Here is a 23,596-nt window from a genome sequence, read left to right as displayed (position 1 = left end):
AGTCTTGTCTCCATTCTTGGTTGTCTCGTCTCGTTTTGTAAATGTATCCACAATATTAATGCCCTGGTTGTTTTATGAATTTCGTCTAGAAATTATTAGAATCGTTCCGCGTCATGGGAGATCCACTTTATCAATTTATAGTTTCTATACTATGAATCATGTCGTACTAGAACAGGGGAACTAGTGTTGCCCATGGGACTCGAGAAATGTCTGTCTCAAACACGAGACAAGAATTGTCAAGTTTCTTGTCGTCTCGAATTTTAAATGTATATACTTCTCGTTCACTCTTGTCTCGTGGGCAAACACTGAAAAACAAAGTCATGCTAACGTCTGTATTTTCCTAACTTGTGATCTCAATTTCGATTCTCAGTTGGGGAACTGGGGTACTTACCTAGTATGTGAATCCAAGTAATGGCTCATTTCTCACTTCGAAAAGTAAGTCCCATCTCATAGGGCCTTGATTCTAAAAAACGGCCGTTAAACTTAAATCAATGTAATATAATTAATTATTTAGTATTTAAGTTAATAATAAGATGTCGAGAGTAACTAATCATTCCCAATGAAGGATTGACATATAGGAAAAGTGATTGTTAAATATCTTTAGTATGATCTCAGGTCAGGCATGTACGCAGGAATTTACTTCGAGACGAGTCCAAAGCATTTGGGAGAGGGTACAAATTCAATACTAGGTTAAATTATACTAAAATTTGCAAAATCACCCGTAAATAGGAATTCGCACGTCTAGACGAGACTGCTCGTCAAAAATCTAGACTCGATTCGAATGCCTGGAAAATCTTTGCATATTTTTTAAAATTATTAAAAATATATATATATATATATATATATATATATTCAATCAGAAACAGCTATCTGTCTTGTAACCAATATAAATATTTATTACTGTTGAAAGATACAGAATGTGCAAACTTAATGATTACCTTTCAACAACAAGCTTTAATTTTCATCTCACTTCAGTTAATTAAAACTAATTATTGTTTGTCGTGGTATTTGATAGTACTTATAATATAATAATAATACGTAAGGATCTATCCAGATATCTAGTTTGTATAGAACTAGGTATCTGGATAGATCCCTAAATATTATTATTATTATTATTATTATTATTATTATTATTATTATTATTATTATTATTATTATTATTATTATTATTATTATTATTATTATTATTAAAGTCAACTTGTATAAAACTGTTGCGATAAGGTGAACTTCATGAATTCTCTGAGTAATTCTCAGTCTGGTCTAGTGATTTACATCTCGTGCGTCCAGACTCCTAGGACCCACCTGGGAACGTACCTGATCCTCATTAATAATGGATCTAGGAAAATTACTACCCCATATCTAAATTCTTTTAATTATTTTTTAATTATGTATTCCCATTTTTTTTTTTTTTTGTTGGTTATATGGATCAATAATTTCATATTGTAGTATCTAATTCTACTATTAACACATATTTATCCTAATTATGTAGCCGATGGAGACTCTAAAACACCAGATAAACCAATTAACCAACCTACTATCTTCCATTTTTAAAAGGAATTTCATTCATCTCAAGCCAGCGATGTGTAGGTATAGATTTTTAGTTAGGATCATTGAATGGGCATTAAAAGAGGAGATCTGATGTAATTTTTCTAATGAACTCACATAATACGAATATGTGAGATGAAAATGTTTCCAATCCTGAATTATAGTATAGCAAATTATAGTGCTTAAAGATGAAGAAAAAAAACAAAGTCAATAGGTTTTCTTTCAATGTCCGGACATAAAGTTTAGAGATTAAAAAGAAAAGACTATCATTATTTTTCACTTAAGCTGTGTCATCTTGTAGAGATGCTTAGGCTTACTTTCGAACGTTCGGCGCTTCGTGTTCCGGTACACTTTTTCCCGCCATCACTTCACTCACCCCCCCCCTAATCTTCAACTTTTTTTTTATCAATTTTCTTTTTCCTTTTTTTCATTTGCATGTTCTGAACTCAAGAGGACTTTGCTCTCTTGTCATGCAGTTTTGCTCTTTTCGTGTCAAAGGGTTGCGTGTTCGACTTTCGATACCTATATTATTCAATGAGTTTTCTTTGTTTTACGAGTGCCATGTTATGAGGAGAGTAATCGTAAGTGTTAAAAAAGATGAAACGATAAAGTCATTGACACATTTGTTATATACTTTTTAACTAGATTTATGAAGAAATCTGATTTTTGCTCTAATGTTATCTATATAGTTTCTTTGTGGTACGGAATTTTAACGGTTGATATTGCTTATCACAATCATACACTGGAATCCTATTTGAGTTTATTGTTTCGAGTATATATTTTCTCAAAGCATTCGGTAATAAAATACTCCGTTCTTTTCTTTTTCATATATTATCAACTATCATATCTTTTTTTTTAAAAAAAAAAAAAAAAAACTTTTACACAACGATACGTTATCATACATATTTGACAATAAGTTTCGTTGATTTTAAATTTAATTGTGTTGATTCAGTCAATTGATTATGTAATCATTAATTTCAAATCGTAAATCATTTACTTATTACATTGCACGTTGATTTTGTAAAAACAAGTCTGTTATCGGATTTATCACGTTACATGATACAAATAATTCGATAAATCAGCAGCCAGGTGTAATAATGAAAATTTGTATTTAATCAATCGAATCAGAAAAGAAGTTAAAAAAAAAAGAAAAGTTTGCTACTTGCACAGATGGAGAAATTTAAGACTAGGCACAAAACAGTTAAGTTCGAATTCCGCTAGAGCAGTTGGGATTCATAGTATGTCGAGACACAGGGTGTGTAGCGGAGTTCCGTAGGTTGTGTTGCAAAATTTTACAATTTAAAAACCATGAAGTATTTAAGAAATAATCAGTTCAAATCAGTATTGGGACGGATTATACACAGCACTAACGATACTCACAAGTCAGTACTACGTTGCAACGATAACATTTATGTATATTTAGTTTTAGAGCAACTTGGACAATAGTCCGGTACCTCATGATAACAAATCTCGTGGCCAGACTTGTTTAAACTTGTTTTCTTGCTACTGTTAAAGATATAATAAGTGAGGAAGCCATAAGTGATTGAAGTGTATTTTTAATTTCTGCAAAATGAATGATAAGTATTAAGAACATGCAAAGTTTAAAAGTAACAAAAATAGTTTATTTTATTGAAATAATTATCGTGGTAAGTTTTGGTGATTACTAAAGTAATTTTAAACGAACTGGGACCTCAATATTTAATTATATATGTGTGTTACAACATAGAGTCACAATTTAATAGAAACTTGTAGTCTTACACCAGTGGCGTATTTAAGGGGGCTTCCGGGCTTAAGCCCCACCGAAATCTTACTTACTATAGTAAAGTATATGAAATATCTTGCAGAATTTTCACATTTCCAGGTAAAGCCCCCCCCCCGAAAGTTAGCAAAGCCCCCCGAAACAAAATCGTAAATACGCCACTGTCTTACACTAAAATGAAGCAAGTGCATCTCGATGTCATGAGTGTTAAACAAAGTTCGTCGTCAGTCTAAAAAGATTGGAAACTCCTGCGCTAGGGCATGGGTATTTATTATCAGTCTACTCCATAATTCATTTTTCATCGTTACATCAATTCTATCGCCATAATGAGGTGTAACCCACAAGAAACTACGTTCAATAGATGACGCATGATCATCGTATCGACTTCCAAGGCCGTTATTTATGGCTTTTTACGCCCTAGGCAGTGGTGAATGTAAAAGATAAAAACTGGGGAGGCGTGGCAGCCAAAATTCAGACTATGATAGGTATATCATAAATTTTTCATGGGTCCTGCAGAATTTTTTAACTTTTTCGATGCATATAATGGCTAGACATTGACATTCTAGACCTCAAGTATTGTTTTACACATTACATAGCAGAAAAACTGGAACTGAAACTATATCTAATGTTGAAAAAAAATATTATTATTATTATTATTATTATTATTATTATTATTATTATTATTATTATTATTATTATTATTATTATTGTCACTCAAAAAACCGTGTTTCCTTGGCCCCCGGGCCGTGTGCTCGATCCGCCACTGGCCGTAGGCCGCTACTTGTTTATTTAATAAATCCCCCATTTCCTAGCGATGGAGGTTAACTTCACCGTGAATCGAACTTCAAACCATGCATGGCATAAGTAATGCACGCTACCAAACCTCCTTCATAAGCTAACCTAATTTATTCGAATGAGACATATTTTGGAAATATTCATCCAAAAGATTGTAATTAGGTGATTTTCATTATTTGCAACATAAATATAACAGCTGTCGTTCGATCCCTGACCATGTGATGTAATGGTATACAATGTTGTGTGTTTGATTTTCTCGAGGTTCTCCCATTGTCTCCCACGTTCTTGTATCACTGCTTATTTCATTATCATTAATCATTCATCTCTTTTACAGGACATAAACTGTCCGATGTAAAACTACGGATTTCATTCCATTTCAATATGTTAGTTTCTTCATTGGCGTCGGCAGAACATAAAGTTTGTAGGGACTGTAGTGTATGGAATACCCCCAGTAAAACAGGGGTCCTCCCTGGAAAATTTTAAAAATAGTCTTCGTAAAAAGCAAAAAAAGGGGGGGGGGGAAGAAAAAAAAATTTGTTTTATTTTTACCGTTGATAGTTTAGCTTTTCATAAACACACACTTTACAGTTTGTTTATTCAAACAGTTAAAATACAACCTTGATTTGCAATATTACTTAAACTTAAATTATACCAAGTGTATGAGAAAAACAAAATGATAAAAGATAGTGTAAAGTGAATACTCAGAGACAATAAAGTTTTGAAAACAGGTTTTAGACCTACAAGCCTACAACTAATGTAAATGACACTCAACAAAGTATAGGGTCTAATTAAAACATCAGTTGATAATCCCCCCTTTTGTTTATAGCTAAACCAAACTTGCTTTGCTGCTTGCCTTTGGCGTGGGAGACCCGGGTTCAATTCCCGGCGGGAGCTCATGTGGTTCGGATTCCACGTTAATCAGTAGGTCCACGTCTCATATAGCCTCGCTGCTGAAAGGGACGCTAAACTAAAATCAATCAATCAATCGCTTTGCTGCTCGCTATCTAAACAAAGCACTATAAAAACCACCCACTATGTTAGTTACTTTACAGTTTACTCCACCTTCACCTTCATAGGCCCAAAACCGATTGCCTTTTTTCACAATTGAAAACAAACTTTTGTGCTACTTTTTTCATATCCACTTTGCTCAACATTGTTTTGTGAACATAGCAAACTGCTACATGATTGAGTTTCTTTTGGGTACTTGAGCATCTTTTTGAGCCTAAAATACTTGAAATATTGCGGGGAAACGAAAACAGATTTTACAAATATTGGGGGACACTCCGGTGTCCCCGGTGGGGTTGACGCCCATGAGTTTCCTTGCTTAGAAAAATGTTGAATTGTTTTAAACATTTCCATTTTACTGAAGCTATAATACTACTTTCCACCTTTAGTTTTTCCATTAACACGAAAAGACATTTAATTGTTGTACTCCGAGTAAAGAAAGAGAAATAAAAAACATTTAAATATTCAGAAATAAAAGAAAATCGGTTTGATGGGAAACAAAAAGGGTATATCGGTAGACGCGGTGGATTTTCTAGTTCCAACGAATTGTTTATAGAACCAGTAGAGAATGTTCAACAACAAAAGTAATTTACAAATAGTAAAAAAGTTAAAGAATGCTAACATGTTAGGGCCTATACTTAGATTTCATGGAACAAAATCATTATTTATAAATTATGCATAGACTAAAACTTAAATTAGTTATATCTTTTAGGAGTTAAAGACACATTTTTTGCCCGATGACAGAACTTTCTTTGTCTTTCTGCGATGAGCTTTTGTAAGTCAGAAATTTTCTGCAAGAATTCTTCAAAAAATTTTTGCAGGAATTCTGCAAAAATTTTGTGGAGAAGAAACACTTGTGACTGTTAAAAATACGCTTTACGCAACGTAATAAACAGTTCAAACTATATTTATGCGAGTCGGCCCTGCATTTAAGACATCTACACATAGCAGGCATTGTTTTTAAACTTTTATGTTGGCTCTTTCTCTCTCTCTCTCTCTCTGGCAATTTTTCTGCAGAAGCGCGGCAAATTTTCTGCGATCACATCGCAGATCGCGGCATGTTGTGTTATGGGGATTTTTTGCAGTAGCAGACGTGGGATAAAGGCCAAATTAATTTATTAAGGTTGTTAAAATTCGAGCAAGGTTTGCAGAGGTGGCAGAATTAAAAACACTATCCACAAATTTCTATCTCATACATATTGTTACAATATAACAGTAAAAAAAGATGAAATTGTCTGAACAATGAACTTTTACTATCGTGTTACTAAATGTGCAATATTAACATCATGCCCTAAATGATCATTTATTAATGGCTTTAATTTTGTAAATTGAACATTTTTAAATGTGTTTCTTAGTTCAAGAAAATAATTACTAATCAATGAGCCTGTTATAGGGTAAGCAAATACAGAAATTTAGCTGTAAATGATTTTCTTATCCTCTGTCCTGTGAACAATTGGTCGTTGCAATTGGCTTAGTAGCATCTTACGATATAAAATTGACACAAAACCACTTCATGCTTATAAAATTGGCCCACTGTCGGCGCGTTATCGGCTCACGACTTAAAGTCTGATCATTTTCGAGTTGCTGTCTGTCTGCAAGTTGCTAATTCATCTGCCCGCGACATGCTACTACAACTCTTCATAATTCGTTACTGCTTACAATAATTGTTTCCTTGGGATTATTTAGTGCAATTGAGTCATGCTAGAGAGTCATTGAACACATATGACAATGTATTCTAATGATTTGAATCACAAACTGTGTTCTTTATTTAAATTTCCAAACTTTTATATAGTATTCCAACCGTCGTATTTTCACGCTTTTCATTAGGAAAAACACAGCTCTTTATCACTTTCTTATGTTGTGATGTGTGAATTTTGATTTATTTGGCTCATGATTTGTTTGCACTTGAACTAGTACATTTAAATACCTTCCACTCCCTTTCGTAGTAGAAGCAGTTCTCGGCTCAATCACCAACTCTTTTATCACTTATAACAATTACACCGCCGCTACCGTTCCTTGTAGTTTATTTTTCACTTTCTTTGCAGTTCTAAGTACTTGATACTTTTGCTTTTAATTAAGCCCTGACACAAGGAAATTCTTTCTCTTGTGTTCTTCCAGCTCTTGATTGCTAATTCGTCAACAATGTATGTCTGTTATATGTCTTTTACGTCACTTTCTCCGGAACAGCTTTGTTCAGTGGTGCCAGTTCTATTCACAGTCCTTCTTCGTTCCTTTTATAAGAGGCCATTTCCTCTCTTGTTCCCAAACAAAACTATTGATCCTGTGAAAACAAGAAAAAGAAAATATATTTTGTGGAAAATGTAATGAAACTCTCCGTCTGATTGTGTTGAGACTAAGAAACGGCTCTCAAGGAAAAGAATTCTGTTTTCTTGTTTCATTTTCTTGGAGTTAGTTATTTTCTATTTTGTAACTTTTATGAAATTGCGGAAAATTTCGCTGGCAGAGGTATTTCATGGAAAAGGCTTAACACTGAGTTCGATTTGTTTGTATAATATCGATTTTTTTTATAGTTTATATCTTAGTAGACTTCCTGATATTTATTAGTCACGAGTTACATAATTCTTTTATTTATATACGTATATTTTTAGTTTAATGTCCTACGATTATGCACCGATACTAAGGGAGACAATGATGATAATGAATATAAATGATGGAATGAAGAAAATTGGAGAAAACAGGAGAACTCCGAGAGAATCCACACACGCGGTGTTTGTCCATTACAAAGCCTTTCTGGCAAAACTGGGATCGAACCAGGGGTCTCACTCTAGTACTGAGCCACCGCAACCTCCTTATGTTCATAGATTTGTGTACGGAGTTACAAAGGGGAGCTCCCCCGTGGCTAAGCATTTAGCGTACGCGCCTTTGGCGTGGGAGATCCGGATTCGATTCCCGGCGGAAGCTCATATGGTTCGGATTCCACGTTAATCAGTAGGTCCACGTATCATATAGCCTCACTGCTGAAAGAGACGTTAAACTCAAAATCAACTCAACGGAGTTGCAAAGGAGGACTTATAATCCTCTGGAATATTTTGCCATCCTACAAAACTTTTTTGAGCATTATTTATTAATTTATTATTTAGTGACTTGGATTTTCTCTCATAAGCTGGAAGTCTACACAACCCCACATTAGAGATAATGTAGGGCTTCTCTGTCACCTCACGCCTTGGGCTCCAGCTTTCAGTGCACATGAGTGTAGGGTCAGGTCCTCTGTTTCGCCTCGAATTAAATCTCAAGTAGTGACTTGGCTCCTTTATCATACAACTAGTAGGGACCGACGTTTACAACCTCGGTTTGTGTGACAAAGTGACGAACTAGTTCCCAGCCTTGTTTACCTGGCATCCCCTTTCGTGAACTCTGCATACTTCGTGCCCCACTTCTTGCCGTTCATTGGTCTAATTTTTTTAAAGAAAAATTGAGATGCAGCCGCGGATCAAAACACAAAAATTATACGAGAAGACAAAAAGGTCTGCTGAAGACCGTGGTGCAAGGAATGCTTCTCCGTTGCGATGACTTGCTAATAGTGACAGAATACACTTATGATCATGATAATGATTAAATTCTCATATTTTCAATAATAATAATAATAATAATAATAATAATAATTCTCACCAATTTATTTTATTTGCATACCATTTTTGTACAGCATTATTTATTTATTATTTTTTTACCTTGCTAATAGTGACAGAATACACTTATGATCATGATAATGATTAAATTCTCATATTTTCAATAATAATAATAATAATAATAATAATAATAATAATTCTCACCAATTTATTTTATTTGCATACCATTTTTGTACAGCATTATTTATTTATTATTTTTTTTACCTTGCTAATAGTGACAGAATACACTTATGATCATGATAATGATTAAATTCTCATATTTCCAATAATAATAATAATAATAATAATTCTCACCAATTTATTTTATTTGCATACCATTTTTGTACAGCATTATTTATTTATATATTTTTTTTTTACCAGCTTTCTTCTTAATGGAAGCAGTCTTTACTCAATAGTTATTTTGTGTTTGTAATTTTTATTAAATTTAACACTTCTTTGTTACAACATTTGTAATATTTTCTAATCACTAAACTAGTTTGTCAGTAGCTTGTTTGCGTCTTTCTTGTTCGCTCTTCACGCTTCCCAGAGGGCGCACCCCACTGATGTAAGCAATGTTGCATTTTTTTTAAATTCAAAGTATTCACATTTTCTTTTTCTCTTTCATTCAGTACCAACTATCATTATTATTATTATTATTATTATTATTATTATTATTATTATTATTATTATTATTATTATTATTATTATTATTATTATTATTATTATTATTATTTTAACTTTATACAGTGTGCTATTATCATTCATTTTGACATTACGTTTGTTAAATTTCATTGATTTTAAAATTAATTGTGTTTATTCAAAGTCATTATCTAACAGTTATATCAAACCGTAAATCATTACATTTCACGTTGATTTTTTGAAAACCAAGTCCGTTATGGATTTATGACATTACATGATTTTTCGATAAAGTTATAAGCAGGAATGCTAATGAAGTTTACGCTTCGTAACGGATTAAAAAGAATAGATTTCTACTGATGTATACATAGATAAATCTGAAGAGCTAGATAAAACGTACGTAATCTTTTGTTTTTATGCAATCCATAGTTTCGATTAGTATCTTGGTAAGGTGCATAAAATCAACAATATTACACTGTTAAATTTGAAATCCAGCAGTGAAATTTGATAATAATAATAATAATAATAATAATAATAATAATAATAATAATAATAATAATAATAGTAATAATAATAATAATAATAATAATAATAATGTAATAATATCAACTTGGATATCAAATTTCACTGTTAGTTTTCTTGACTTGTTGATATGTTTAACTTACATGTGTTTTTGTGATAATCCAGACTTTCAACATACGGGTATCAGTCTCCTAGATTTTCGTAAATAACTGTAAAGATGATTCTAAATCTTCCAAATAAGTACAAATGTCGATCTCTAAAGTTCATAATTGACATTTTGAGAACGTGCTGGTCCTAATTGATATATCACATGACTATCTTCCTATTTCAAAAAATATCACAGATTTCAACATGGCGACAGAGGTTCATGTTCTACTCTACCCATTCTTCTTTTGCCATTATGTGAAATTACTATCAAAGGCTTATGGCTGAAGATGACAATTTTTCCGAGAGCCTTGTTATTACAGACAAGGCGACATTTCATGTAAATGGAAAAGTAAATACACACAGTTTGCGTATTTAGGGAACGGAAAATCCAAACTAGTTCGTTCAGTTAGTTCGTAACTCCCCCAAAGTGAACGTATTTTGCGCTGTGCTAAGAGAATAGGTTTACGTCCCCTTCTTTCTCATAAAAGAAGCAGTTACAGAATACGGGTTTCCTTGATATGTTGATCGAGTAGTTATTCCCTCAACTGGCTGAAGATAGTAGTACCTATGTATATCTTGCAATTGAATGGAGCACGGACCACATTTCCATAGCGAGATTAGATCATTCTTGAACAGAAAATTACGACATTGTTGAATTGGGCGCGGAAGTGATAATGATGCCAAACTTCTGTTATGGTCGCCACATTACCTAGACCTTCCCTTTTTTTTTTTCTCCCCTCTGGGGCTACGTTCAAGATGCAGTTTACTATCTTCCATTACTAAGTACAATTAATGAGCTAAAGTACACATAACTAATATCAACCATACTGTTACACGTGTCATGCTAAGCCGTGTATGCAACACTAATTTCGATCCATGGTATTGCATTTTTCGTTAGAAATGAAACGATACTGGCATCGGAAAAAGCTGCAGATTATTATAAACAAAAATTTATATTATGTAGGCTATATTTGACATTATGTTGTTAAGTTTAATTGGTTTTAAAATTAATTGTGTTTGTTCAATAAATTCATTATGTAAGTTATCTCAAATCGTAAATTATTTACTTATTACATTTCACTTATTACTTATTACATTTTACTTATTACTTTTACTGTATATGCATATGATGTATGCATATACAGTAAGGTTTGTGTGCGCATCGTAATGATAGCAGTTGCGGCCTAACAGGTCATATAGGGTGTCAAGAATTCATATACAAGTGACGGTGACTGCTCGGTTGCTTTTACTGTAAATGAAATTGCTTTTCTTTGTGTGCTAAATAGATTAGAAGAGTTTGAAGGTGTTTAGAGGATCAGAAGAAATTTATGTCAAACCAAAGTTTTCAGATCTCTTAAGCACAGAGATGTATATTTGTTCGCGTAGAAAGCAGGAATTTACAACTAGTTATTTGCAATTTCCTGATTTAAATCTAATGTTTCTTTCTACAGAGCTCGAAACTATAATTTGTTTTTAAAGGAATGTGAACTTTGGTTAGCTTCAGGTAACTTGGCAATTAATAGTTTCCGTTCTCTTAATTACCATTTCATCTCAATCCATTTCAAGACACAAGCTTCACTCTTCTTACCAGATGCTTCAGTTATTTACAAGAAATATGCACAATTCTGAGAACGTTAATTGAAAGCTATTTTCTCTTCTTCTTCTTGTAAGCCTTATTCGCAGTTAGCTGGGGTCGGCTTTTCGGATCCTATCCTCCATCTGTTTCTTCTATCTTGTATCATATCCGTTGTGACACCACACTGCATCGTATTGTTCTTAACATGATCTCTCCACTTCTTGGCCAGCCTCGCGCTCCTTTCCCATTCAGTTTTACATCATCCACTCGGTGAGGTACGTACTTTAAAGATCTTCTTCTCACATGCGCAAACCATCTTAATCTATTGTCTTGTAGCTTTGTCTACTACTGGTCTCACTTTTACTGTTTCCCAAATCACTTCATTCTTGATTCTGTCCTTCCGCTTCACTTGCACACACTTGCACCGCAGCACCTTCAAATTTTCTACAATATTATTAACGTTTAACGGGGAAAAAATGTGGTATATGCATCAGTCGATAGATCTTATTAAGCTGAATAAAATGATATGCGCAAATGTAAAATGCCCATAAGCTGAATGTAAAAGCTTATGCGTAGTTTTTGAGAAAATCAAGAATTGGTTTGTAAAACTAAAAGTTGATCTATAAGAACCTCGCCATCTATTTGATCTTCAAACCCAGTTAAATGCCTTTCTTTTTCAAACTGAATTTCCATAAAATTATACATATTAGAGATGGCTACAAACTTCCGGTTCCGGCGAAACCGTTTCTGCGAGGAACGGGTTCTTGGAGATCTGGTTTTCAGAACCGGTTCCAAACTTGGATCCAAATATCAGGTTCCGGAACCGAATCTTGGGAATCGGTTCCAGCCAGGATCCGAAAAACCGGTTCCGGAATCCGATCTTGTAGAACCGGATCCGTTCAGAACCGAAAACCGGTTCCACCAGGAACCGGTTCTGGCCATCCCTAATACATATCAAAGTTTTTTAATTTACATGATGTAGAAGCCATTGAAATAAAAGAAGAAACTAGAAAAATCATTCATTTGAATGAAATCAGACAAATGGTTTCTCCTTATAAATCAATGACAGTACCGGACTGGCCACGTTGGCTACTTGGCGCTCGCCAAGGGTCCAAGGGGCCCCGTAGAAATTACGAGGCGCAGGACCTGTAGGTCTAGGTCGAATATTCGCTATCGCAAATGCTTTCTTTGAGTCTTTCTATTGAAAAAGGTTGTAGAAGCCTAAGTTCGTCTTTCCGAAAGAAGTCTTCTCGGGCCCCCCTTTCTCATATCAGTAGCTTCACGATAACGTTTGATTGTCTCAATATTACTGTAACTTTTTTGCGATCTGTTTTGAACTACATATTATTCAATACAGAAAATATGATTTTGTAACTTTGTAACTTTTCATGTTTTGCAACTGACGTGTAAACTTTGTATATATATATATATATATATATATATATATATATATATATATATATATGGGGCCTTTAAGAACTCGCGCCAAGGGCCCTGAACTTGGCCAGTCCGACACACTAATCAATGAAATAAAAAATGAAATAAACATGGGTCACGTTTTCAATATCGTTTATGGTGAAGATTTTAGTTACTTGATTTTCTTTTTCTTTTTTTTTGCTTAAAAGTGTATATATATATATATATATATATATATATATATATATATATATATATATATATATATATATAAGAACAAGATTGGAAAAGAAAGAACTCTTTTCTATACTATAAAGTTGATGAAACTGACCTATATGTTTCAGGGTCCTGACAGTGAAGAAAATTACTAGTGTCCATGCTATACTTTCTTCATGATATTTCTTTCACCTGAAACAATGTTTTTACTGCTTCTTCTCTCCTCTTAATAATGATTAAGTGTATACAAGTTGTAGCATGTTATCTATGAGAGTGACCAGATGCTTAACTGAAGAACCAAACGTCATGCTTACCTTGAAGTTTCATATAAAGAGTCACCGGAAGGAGAAAGGTACTTATTTTCTAAAGAACAAAAAAGAAAGAAAAACAAGAGAAAGTGATAAAGAATTGAAAGAAGAGGAAGATAACAGAAGAGATAATTAAGTTCACAGTAAAAAAGAAAAAAAGAAATAAATGAATGGATTGTTTTGTGTTTTATGTGTGGAATAACCTCAATATTCTTCGTGTATTGTTTGAAACACTTTGACAAGATGGTTACTCTCTTCCTTGATGTAATTAACGTGCTTCTATACATTCACTTGTTTCTGGCGGTCATGGTCAGCCTATAACACATGAGTTAATGGATTTATAATTTTTTTTAAATAAACACATTAAATTTTCGACTTTGGGCTTATCCATGTTAGCTGTCTCTGAATAATTAATTTCATATTTGTAATGAAAATGAAATGAAATCATCCAGTTTAAAGTCCCATGCTTATACTCTTTTAGGCTAAGGGAGACGATGATTAAGGCAAGTGAGTGATGATGGAATAACCGGTCGAATGAGAATATGGGAGGAAACGGGAGTACCCCGAGAAAACCCACTAACACGATGTTGTCCACCACAAATTGACTTGTCCGGGGATCAAGCTAAGGACCGACACACCAGAGGTAAGCTCTCTATCACAAACCCATTGTGCCCCACATTCATTATTTTATGTTTGTAGATTTAACTTGTTGCACTATCTTTAACGAGCAACCGGGCCAGTTTGGTGATTGACTCTGCCTCTACCACAGGCTTACGCAGACTTCTTGATAAGTCACAGTGGCGTATTTAAGGAGGGCTTCCGGGCTTAAGCCCCCCCCTTCCGAAATCTTACTTACTATAGTAAAAAATATGAAATATCTTATACAGAATTTTCGCATTTTCAGGCAAAGCCCAACTTGAAAGTTAGCAAAGCCACCCCCGAAACATAATCGTAAATACGCCACTGATAAGTCATATCAGGTATAGTGTCTTTGTAAAATTAGTTTAAAAATGGGGGTAAGATTGCAAAAATACTAGTATTTGACAGTATTTGAATTGAGAGATCTACCAAAATTTTCTGCAACAAACATACAATATAATTTTTTCCATTAAATGTATACGGATTACAAGTACGAATTTCCAAACGGACAATACTGTATAAATACTAACGCTCTCGCCTTCGGTGCGAGTGGTCCCGGGTTGGATTCCCGGTGGGGGCACTCGGTCGAAAAAATGTTTAAAAAAAATTCAGGCCAGCCATCCTGAATGAGGTTTTCCTCGGTTTTCCTCATTGACACTAGGCTAACATATAGTCCCCAGGCCGCTTCTTTCTTTTCCCAATCCTTTCTTCCTTCCCTTTCCCCGGATAATGTACTCGCTAGGGACGCCGTGGGGGAGCGAGCGGGACGACGGCCCCGGGCGCTGAAGTTAAGGGGTGCGAAAAAGCGGGAGAAAAAGGGGCAAAACAAAGGAAAAATTACTTTTAATATATGTATGGGGGCGCCATAGTATACTCTCGCCCCGGGCGCTGATTTTTCACGGCACGGCCCTGGTACTCGCCAAGGGACGTCACCCTCATACGTGACGGCTTAATATGGGCGTAGATGCGGAAAACCCAGAAATCTAAATCCTAAATTCTAAATACTGTATAAAAGAGAGAGTGTGCTTGAAGGTACCTCGGACAACTGTAAATTATGTCTTCAGTCTCTAACCCCATTTTCTGACTGATCTTGTATCTCCGTGCATTCATTAGCACTGTCTCGTTGCTGGTCGAGTTAGTATTTATTTCGTTTTTTTATGATATTAAATCTATCTGCACTTGTTTCCTGGTCGACTCTTCTTTCTGCTCCATTGATTGACAATTTTCCATATTGTTTCAGTTAGTTTAATCGGTGTTAGCCAAACGCTATGTCTAACAGTTTCCTCTTCTTACTATTACTACTATCATTATTATTATCTCACTGTTTCTTATACGTGTATTTATTGTTAACTTTCAACCTATAAAGCTGTAAGACGGAATGATACAGTATTAGGAAAAAATGAAGTGAAATGAAATCTTTACGTTTTACGTCCCATATTATGCCGGCTAGGCTAAAGAGATGAATTGGTGGAATGAAGAAAGTGGGAGGAAACAGGAGAACCCCGAGAAAACCCAAGCCCACGATGGTTGATCACCACAAAGCTCACTTGGCACGAGCTGGGATCGAACCAAGGACCACTCTACCATTGAACCACCGCCTCCTCAGGTACGGAATCAGACTACTAATAAAACTCCAACTGACCAAAGCAGTGTATATATTTTAAGATTGTATATTTTTGTTACAGTTTCGGCTATGTAACACAGCCTTCCTCAGACACATTATCCGATCATCAATTCATTGTCAATGTGTCTGAGCAAGGCTATGTTACATAGCCGAAACTGTAACACAAAAATATATAATCTTAAAATATATATACTAGTTTGGTCAGTTGGAGTTTTATTAGTAATCTTGAATTTTCCAAAGCTAGAATGAATAATCTATGGAACCAGAGTGTAACGTGACAATGTTCGTTATATTTAAAACAAGTATTCACTTCTGGAAAGCCTTTTGGGTTTAATAATTTCGGGCAAACTTTTTTATTAGTGTCTACTTTATTAAACATTCACTCGATGAATTAAATTTGATTGCTTCAAATCACGATTGCTTTTGGCAGCTGCAGATCATATCCTACTTCCATTTCCCGTCTTCCGAATTCTTGACATTGCTTACTTCCACAACTACTACTATTATTATTATTATTATTAGATGGGAGGACTTAATGTGAACTGTAATTTGCAGGAAGTATTTTGACACACAATTTCGCCATTGGTACTCCCTTTCTTGTGAGTAAGACATTAATTTAATTGAGTTGCGTGCAATTGATTTCTTTTTAGCCTTGAGTGAAGAGGAAGGCGGGAATCAAAAAAGCAGCGAAACAGCAGTAGTAGATGTTTCTTCAGTGGAAGATTCCGAAGCTGCTGTAAGGGTTCAATTTCACTCATTGAATTTTGAGGGAAATTTCTGTAACAAAACGTGATCGGAAGCATTTACGTGATTTCCGTTCTTTTACAAATTGTGCCGTAAAGAACAAAAAAGAAAAGAATGTAAATAGTCATATTGACGAAAGTGAAAATTCGTAGCCTTAGGTTTTGGTTGAAGAAAGCCTGGCATTATGGGTACCAAAAACGGTAAGAAGATGAGTACATGTATAAACATAACCAATAATAATAATAATAATAATAATAATAATAATAATAATAATAATAATAATAATAATAATAATAATAATAATAATAATAATAATAATAATAATAATTATAAACTCAACTATCGGACCTGCCTACTATCCGGTTTACTTCCAAAAAAGAAAATAAATAAAAACGAAAAAATCGTAATAAAATATTTTTTTTTGGAACGATCTACTCGACTTGTAACACCTTCATAAAAACTTTACTTCGCCAAGAAAAAAACAGTCATCAACCAATGACTTTCAAAAACTAAGTTTTGACTCTTTTAGGGCTACCTTATTAAACAACACTGATATAGTCATGTGGTAACAACCCACTGGTAAGGAATTATCTGAAAAAAAAAGAACGCATCTCAGATTTAAATGATTTCCTAGCAGAACTCTCTCTTACAGAGGCCACTCCAATTATATTCTGTCTTTAACACATACAAAATTGTTCAAGCAGTTTTCGAGCCATTGTTGATTTTCCCAATGAGGATGATGCGAAATGAATATCTAACATTTGACGTAAATATCTTATTATCTGAAATTACAGCTTTATTATTATTATTATTATTATTATTATTATTATTATTATTATTATTATTATTATTATTATTATTATTATTATTATTATTATTATTATTATTATTATTATTTGTATATTGAAATGCTAGGTTTTTATGTTTCTTGTCAAGAAAACTTTATGTGTTTGTCTCCAATCCTTTCGACAATGAGATCTCGAAAATCACAAGTGCTAGAAACGTGCCGTTTTCCCTGATCGATTCCAAATTTTGTGTAGATCGTCCAGTTCTAGTTGAATATTTAAAAAGAAAAAAAAACATGGCCGTTATTTCTTTATTACATTTTTAGGGGGTACACTGGAAGTGTTAAAATTTTTAAAAAGTGATCATGTCCTACGAGTTATGCATTCGAACATTACATATTTGTATACAGAGGTTATTACATGTTTCAACGTTTTTTCATATTTCCCCTTCAGGGGAAGAAAAAAGGCGGGAAGAAGAAAAGGTGGCGTTTCAATTGTTATAACAGGATGACCATATCTCGAAAGCTCTTAAGTTTAGAGACTTGAAATTTTGGTGTATTGACTTTCAATTGAAAATAATTATTTATGTTTCTTTTAGAAGGAAAGAAAAGGCGGGAAGATAAAGGGGTGGGAGCTGCAGTTGTTATAATGAGGTCATATCTCGAAATCCCTAAGATTAGAGGCATGTTAGATATGTGAAACTCTCGCCCCGGCCGCTGATTTTCCACGCCACGGTACTGGCACCGATGTACATTATTTACTTGATAAAATATATATTTGGATCAAAAGATCCAACATATTGCAACAAAAATTTTCTTGTAGGCCTTACATCTGGAGAACTACATACAAACTCAAACTATCGCTATGATCAGTATGATGTGCTTATTCCATATAAAATACTAAAACTCGATTTAAGGACCGTTCAAAAATTTTTGTGGCGCCTGATCCACAAACTAATTATTGGCCTAGATCGCAATCTTTTGATGCATTTTGTTTGGATCATTCCTAAAATTCTTGACCAAGATCGCAATCTTTTGATCCATTTTTTTTTAAATCATTCCTAAAATTCTTGTTTCCGGTTGAATTATAACCAATGTTTATTTTATAATAAGTTCTGTGATTTATTATTGCATAATTGATATCTAAATGTGTTTCCATTCACTCCGTAAAATTACCAAGGCAGATACATGTACGTTATCTTTGAACAAGAGAAAATTCCATCTACCATGGAGTACCAGAATGATTTCATCATTCTGATTTAAGTGCAGTAATTCTCATAATTATTGTAAAACATTGCTTTATTGACAGTTGTCGAATTGATTCAAGATAATTGTTTAAACTTTCTTTCAATATGGTGTATTGTACGAATGATATTAGAAAAAAGCAAAAATCTGAATAGTAATTCGCAGAAAGATATCTGTCCATGTTTACCCATTCACCTTTCATTCAATTTTATGTTTTATTTTGTTTGTTTCTGCATGAAATGACTGAAGCGAAACATTTGCGTCTGAAGTGGTAGAAAGTAGCATTAAGTCGAAAGCCAATATTTATTTGATAAACTAGTGCTGACCACAAACCATAACAGGTTAACTGATTCACTATGTAGATTTCAAAAAAGAAGAAAAGAAATTGCAAATTTAATGATAATGTGTGTATTGTTCTATTGTAAATCGCTATTATTTTTTTCGTTTAATGGTTTGAGGCTCTATGGTGTTAAATTTTCATTTTGGTTTAACTTTACTTCATTATTTTTAGTTTTCCTTAAAATAATCCTTTACTGACAAAATTCAAGAATGAAATTGTTACCTTGGGTGATTAATGGTGTTAGATGAAGAGAAAACTTTTTCTTTTGTTATCACGTTATGATAAGAATCAAACGTTGAAAGTAATAACAATAACTAGCTGAACCTGCGCTCTCTACACAACGCATCATTCACATATGAGTATGAATCTCCTTGTCATTTCTCACAACATCTCTACATGTCCCTTTACAGACATAAGTGAAAGACCTCTTGATGAAACTCGGGAAGGGGTACCATAAACGGGAGATTTTTTTCAATATCTCGCACCGTTTGCAAGATCTTAGCGTACTTCCAGTTGGAGTTTCTAATTCATGTACAGGGTGGTCCGGAAGTGGACGTACACCCCCTTTAGTTTCAACAGTATAGTGTTAGTTATGGTAGAATGTCTGTACACAGTTACCTTGAAGTCTTAAGAATCTTAAGAGTCATAACATGTATAACAGAGCAGTGTTACTAAACAAATGTGAGTAAAACCTAAAACCATCAGAAAACACCAATTAGGGGTACGCTCACTTTCGGACCATCATGTATGATCAGTGTTTTCTTTCTTCTTGCATGTAGTATGTAATAAGCAAATACATTACGTACGCTATTAATTATAATGTAGTGGGGCATGGCGTTCGTTGGGCAAAATACTCCAAACAATAAAGATTCATCTTAGATTGGAGAAACAGTTATCCTTCGTTTTTTAGTATCATTTGGCCATGAAAGAAACGCCTGTGAGATATACAACATCTGTATACAAATATGTGGTGTTGGAGTGTATAACTCGTAGGATGTGATGCTTTACTTTTTTAAAATTTCAACACTTCCAGTTTACCCCCTGAAATGTAATAAGGAAATAACGGCCATTTTTTTAAGTATTCAATTAGAACTGGACAAGCTACAGAAAATGTGGAATGTCCAGCGAAAACGGCACGTTTCTAGCAGTTGTGAATTTCGAGATCTAATTGTCGAAAGGATTGGAGACAAACATATAAACTTTTCTTGATCATAAACATACAAACTTAACATTTCAATATATAGATAATAATAATAATAATAATAATAATAATAATAATAATAATAATAATAATAATAATAATAATAATAATAATAATAATAATAATGATAATAATATGAAAGCCGTGATTGCAGATCATAAGATTTATGTCAAGTGTTAGATATTCATTTCACCTCAACCTCTTGCATTAGGAAAATCAACAATGGCTTGAAAACTGCTTGAACAATTTTGTATGTGTTAAAGACAGAATATAATTGAAGCATCCTCTGTTAAGAGAGAGTTCTGCCAGCAAATCATTTAAAACTGAGATGCGTTCTTTTATCAGACAGCTCCTTACCAGCAGGTTGTTACCGCATGAACTATTTCAGTGTTGTTCGTCACTATTGATCCTATAGAATTATTTATCGCTTGTCATGTCTCTTGTTCACTGTTAGATACGACAGGGAACAGGTCACACATTCTCAAATTGTAGTGGAAGTGGCATAGTCCCTCTTGTATATGATATCTCAATTGAAAATACGTTGAGATAAAAATAATGATGTACGATTTTTAAAATAAAATTGTTGTAGGTAGACCCGTATTTAGGTAAGTGTTATTGTCTGCTCGAGCACAGGGCGGCAGAATTTAGAAGGATCCAGCAGAATTTAGAAGAACTATGAATCCAACTCTAATATCTGTCGTTTTTGATTACTTTTAAAATATAGGCTTCTCCCTGGGGAATGAATATGACCTTGAAGCTGAATTGGATTAAAACTGTCACTATTCATATCAGCGACCCCAAAAACTATGAATTCAACTCTTCTATTGGTCGTTTCCGATTATTTTTAAAATGTCCGTATGCTATTCTTATGGGGACTTTGCACCCCATATCTCAGCTCAGGTGTGACCTAGGGACTTGGAACAGCTCATTTTGGATAATTTCTCTGAGAGCTTTAAAACATATTAAAATTTCATGTTTCTATCTATTATGATTCTCGAGTTGGTCTCACAGTGACGTCCACCATTTAAAGAATTAGGTCATTTAAAATTACGTCGTAACTTTTGTAATTTGTAATATTGAAACTGCTGCTTAAAAAGAGATGGTATGTTTGCAAAATCACGGCTTGTTTCCTTGTTTAAAACAAGTTTGTGCGGGAGGGAGGGGGTAATTATTTAGAGCACAGGGGCGCACAATATATTAATACGGGCCTGGTTGTAGGGAAATGGAGCTAACTGCCGAATGGCTGTAGCAACATGCTTTGTATTACAGGGTGTTTGAAAAAGAATGACAGGATTTCGTAAGACCATATCTTCTACATGAATGAAGATAGGACCTTGCGACAAATTTTAAATTACACCTTGAAATTCAGATTTTCTTTTGGCGCCAACTGGAAGTTGCTGGTTCACATGCTTGTCGGTAGGAGTCTCCTTGGTGTATTGCAGACCATAGTTAAACTCATCCCATACTTGTGCGAGCATGTCTGTATCTACTGCTGTTGCTATGCATTGTCGCAGTTTACCCACAGTTGTTGACAGATGAATCACTTAGTCTTTCCAAACACCCGCAATCATACTGGGTTCCAGAGAGACCTCTACCGACAGCCTCGTAAAGCAGGATTTTGCAATTTGAGTTTCGATGTATACCTTAAAATTTAGTGCAAGGTTCTATCTTCATTCGTGTAAAAGATACAGCCTTATGAAACCGAGTCATTCTTTTTGAAATGCCATGTATATTACAAATGAAGGTATTGCAGACATTGACGGATGCACGGGAAGGACAGTAGAGGCTACCTTGTTATAGTTCTAAATATAAATTATTGCACTATTTTATTCTGATTTGATGTAAAATTCCGTATTTTAAGCCTATATAAATTGGGCCGGTAATCCCCTCCCTCTAAATGACCATTCTGGCTCCGCCAGTGATTTCAGACATTATGCCTTATCTGTCACATTATTGCTAAAGTCACCGGTGTAAAACACTAACCGGAATATTATTCTAGACACTAATCCCTTCCCTGTCGCATTATTGCTAAAGACGGTGGTGCAAAGCTGTGACGGATAATTTATTACTCTCTGCGGGGTCAGGACAAAATAAGAATCATACTTCGGGGGACTATCCTTGACCCGGCGATTTCTTGAATTTGCGTATGTTATACATCAATCTTGGTTCTGTTCTTTGTATTCTGCTTCTTATTTGAAGGGTCTAGACCAATTGTATATGAGTCATAAATATTTGAAAGTAACTACAGGTATATGAAATATTCATTTGTAATCAAAATGTTAAAGAAAGCATTTTAACAATTAAAACTGAAATCACGATTCAGGTATATTATGATGGCCAGCTAAATTCTTCTTGTTACACTTAAAGTTAATAATAATAATAATAATAATAATAATAATAATAATAATAATAATAATAATAATGCAAGAAATCATATACTCGTATTTCTTTATTTGTATTCGCGTGCATAATGAAAGATACTTTCAGGCCCCCATTTGGCCATCGCTGTAAAGCATTGTCTGTAATGATATTCCAGACACTACGTTTTTCCCCGTCGCATTATTGGTAGTCACTGATGTAAGGTATTGCACGTAATGTGTACTCTCCTTCTTTGTCGCAATACCTACAGTTACCAGTGTAATGTATTGTATGTAATAGTATCGAAACACTACATTCTCATCTGTAGAATTTTTACTAGAGTAATCGGTTCCTGTAATAAATAACCGGACGAAGCATATGTTGGAAATCATTTTATGGTAAATTATCATCCCACACATTATTCCAGCTTTGTATGCAAAATTCATATTCTTCAGGACAATGCCATTACATGAAATTAGTGATACCATTACTAATTGATTGTAATTTGATTGTAGTAGTGAAAATTGATTGTAATTTATACGTAGGTATTCTACGTTATATAAACGGTACTCTACGGTAGTATTACTAAAATGTGACTATTTTTTTTTTAATATCTGCTATTTAAGCATTCAAATAAGGGACGATTATGAATAATTATTAAAGTAAACGAATTATTGCTCGAATTTGAATAATAATAACATTACACACAAATACTTTTAACAGTACTGTTACATAGTATTTCAAGTTATCCAATATTGAAATTTAAGAATATTTTAAAGTGTAATTTCATTACAATTGAAAAATAATAAGTGAAAAAATGATAGTGTTGGACATAGTACCAGAAAATCCATGAACAGTGCTTTACTTCACTAATAACTCTGTATGAAGTGAAGGGGCCACCTGGCTTAATGGTAGAGCGTTCACCTCTGTTGCATCGGGTCACTGGTTCGATCCCAGCTTGCGCCAAGTGGACTTTGTAGTGGACAAACACTGTGTGCTTGAGTTTTCTCGGGATTCTTCTGTTTCTTCCCACTTTCTTCATTTCACTATTTCATTCATTTTTCATCATCTTTTAGCCTAGCCACCATAACTGTGGGACGTAAAGCTCAA

General features: G+C 34.0%; 1 protein-coding gene across 25 annotated transcripts in view; it reads left to right on the top strand.

The window, feature by feature from the left end:
- The window catches only part of LOC145668871 (coiled-coil domain-containing protein AGAP005037-like), a 1,021,830-nt gene that overhangs the window by 826,466 nt on the left and 171,768 nt on the right, over positions 1-23,596 (top strand). The window lies entirely within an intron of this gene.

This window comes from Thermobia domestica, chromosome 13, assembly GCF_964235325.1.
Source record: "Thermobia domestica chromosome 13, izTheDome1.hap1.1, whole genome shotgun sequence".
Lineage (NCBI taxonomy): Eukaryota > Metazoa > Arthropoda > Insecta > Zygentoma > Lepismatidae > Thermobia > Thermobia domestica.
This window is presented reverse-complemented; position numbering and strand designations above follow the sequence as displayed.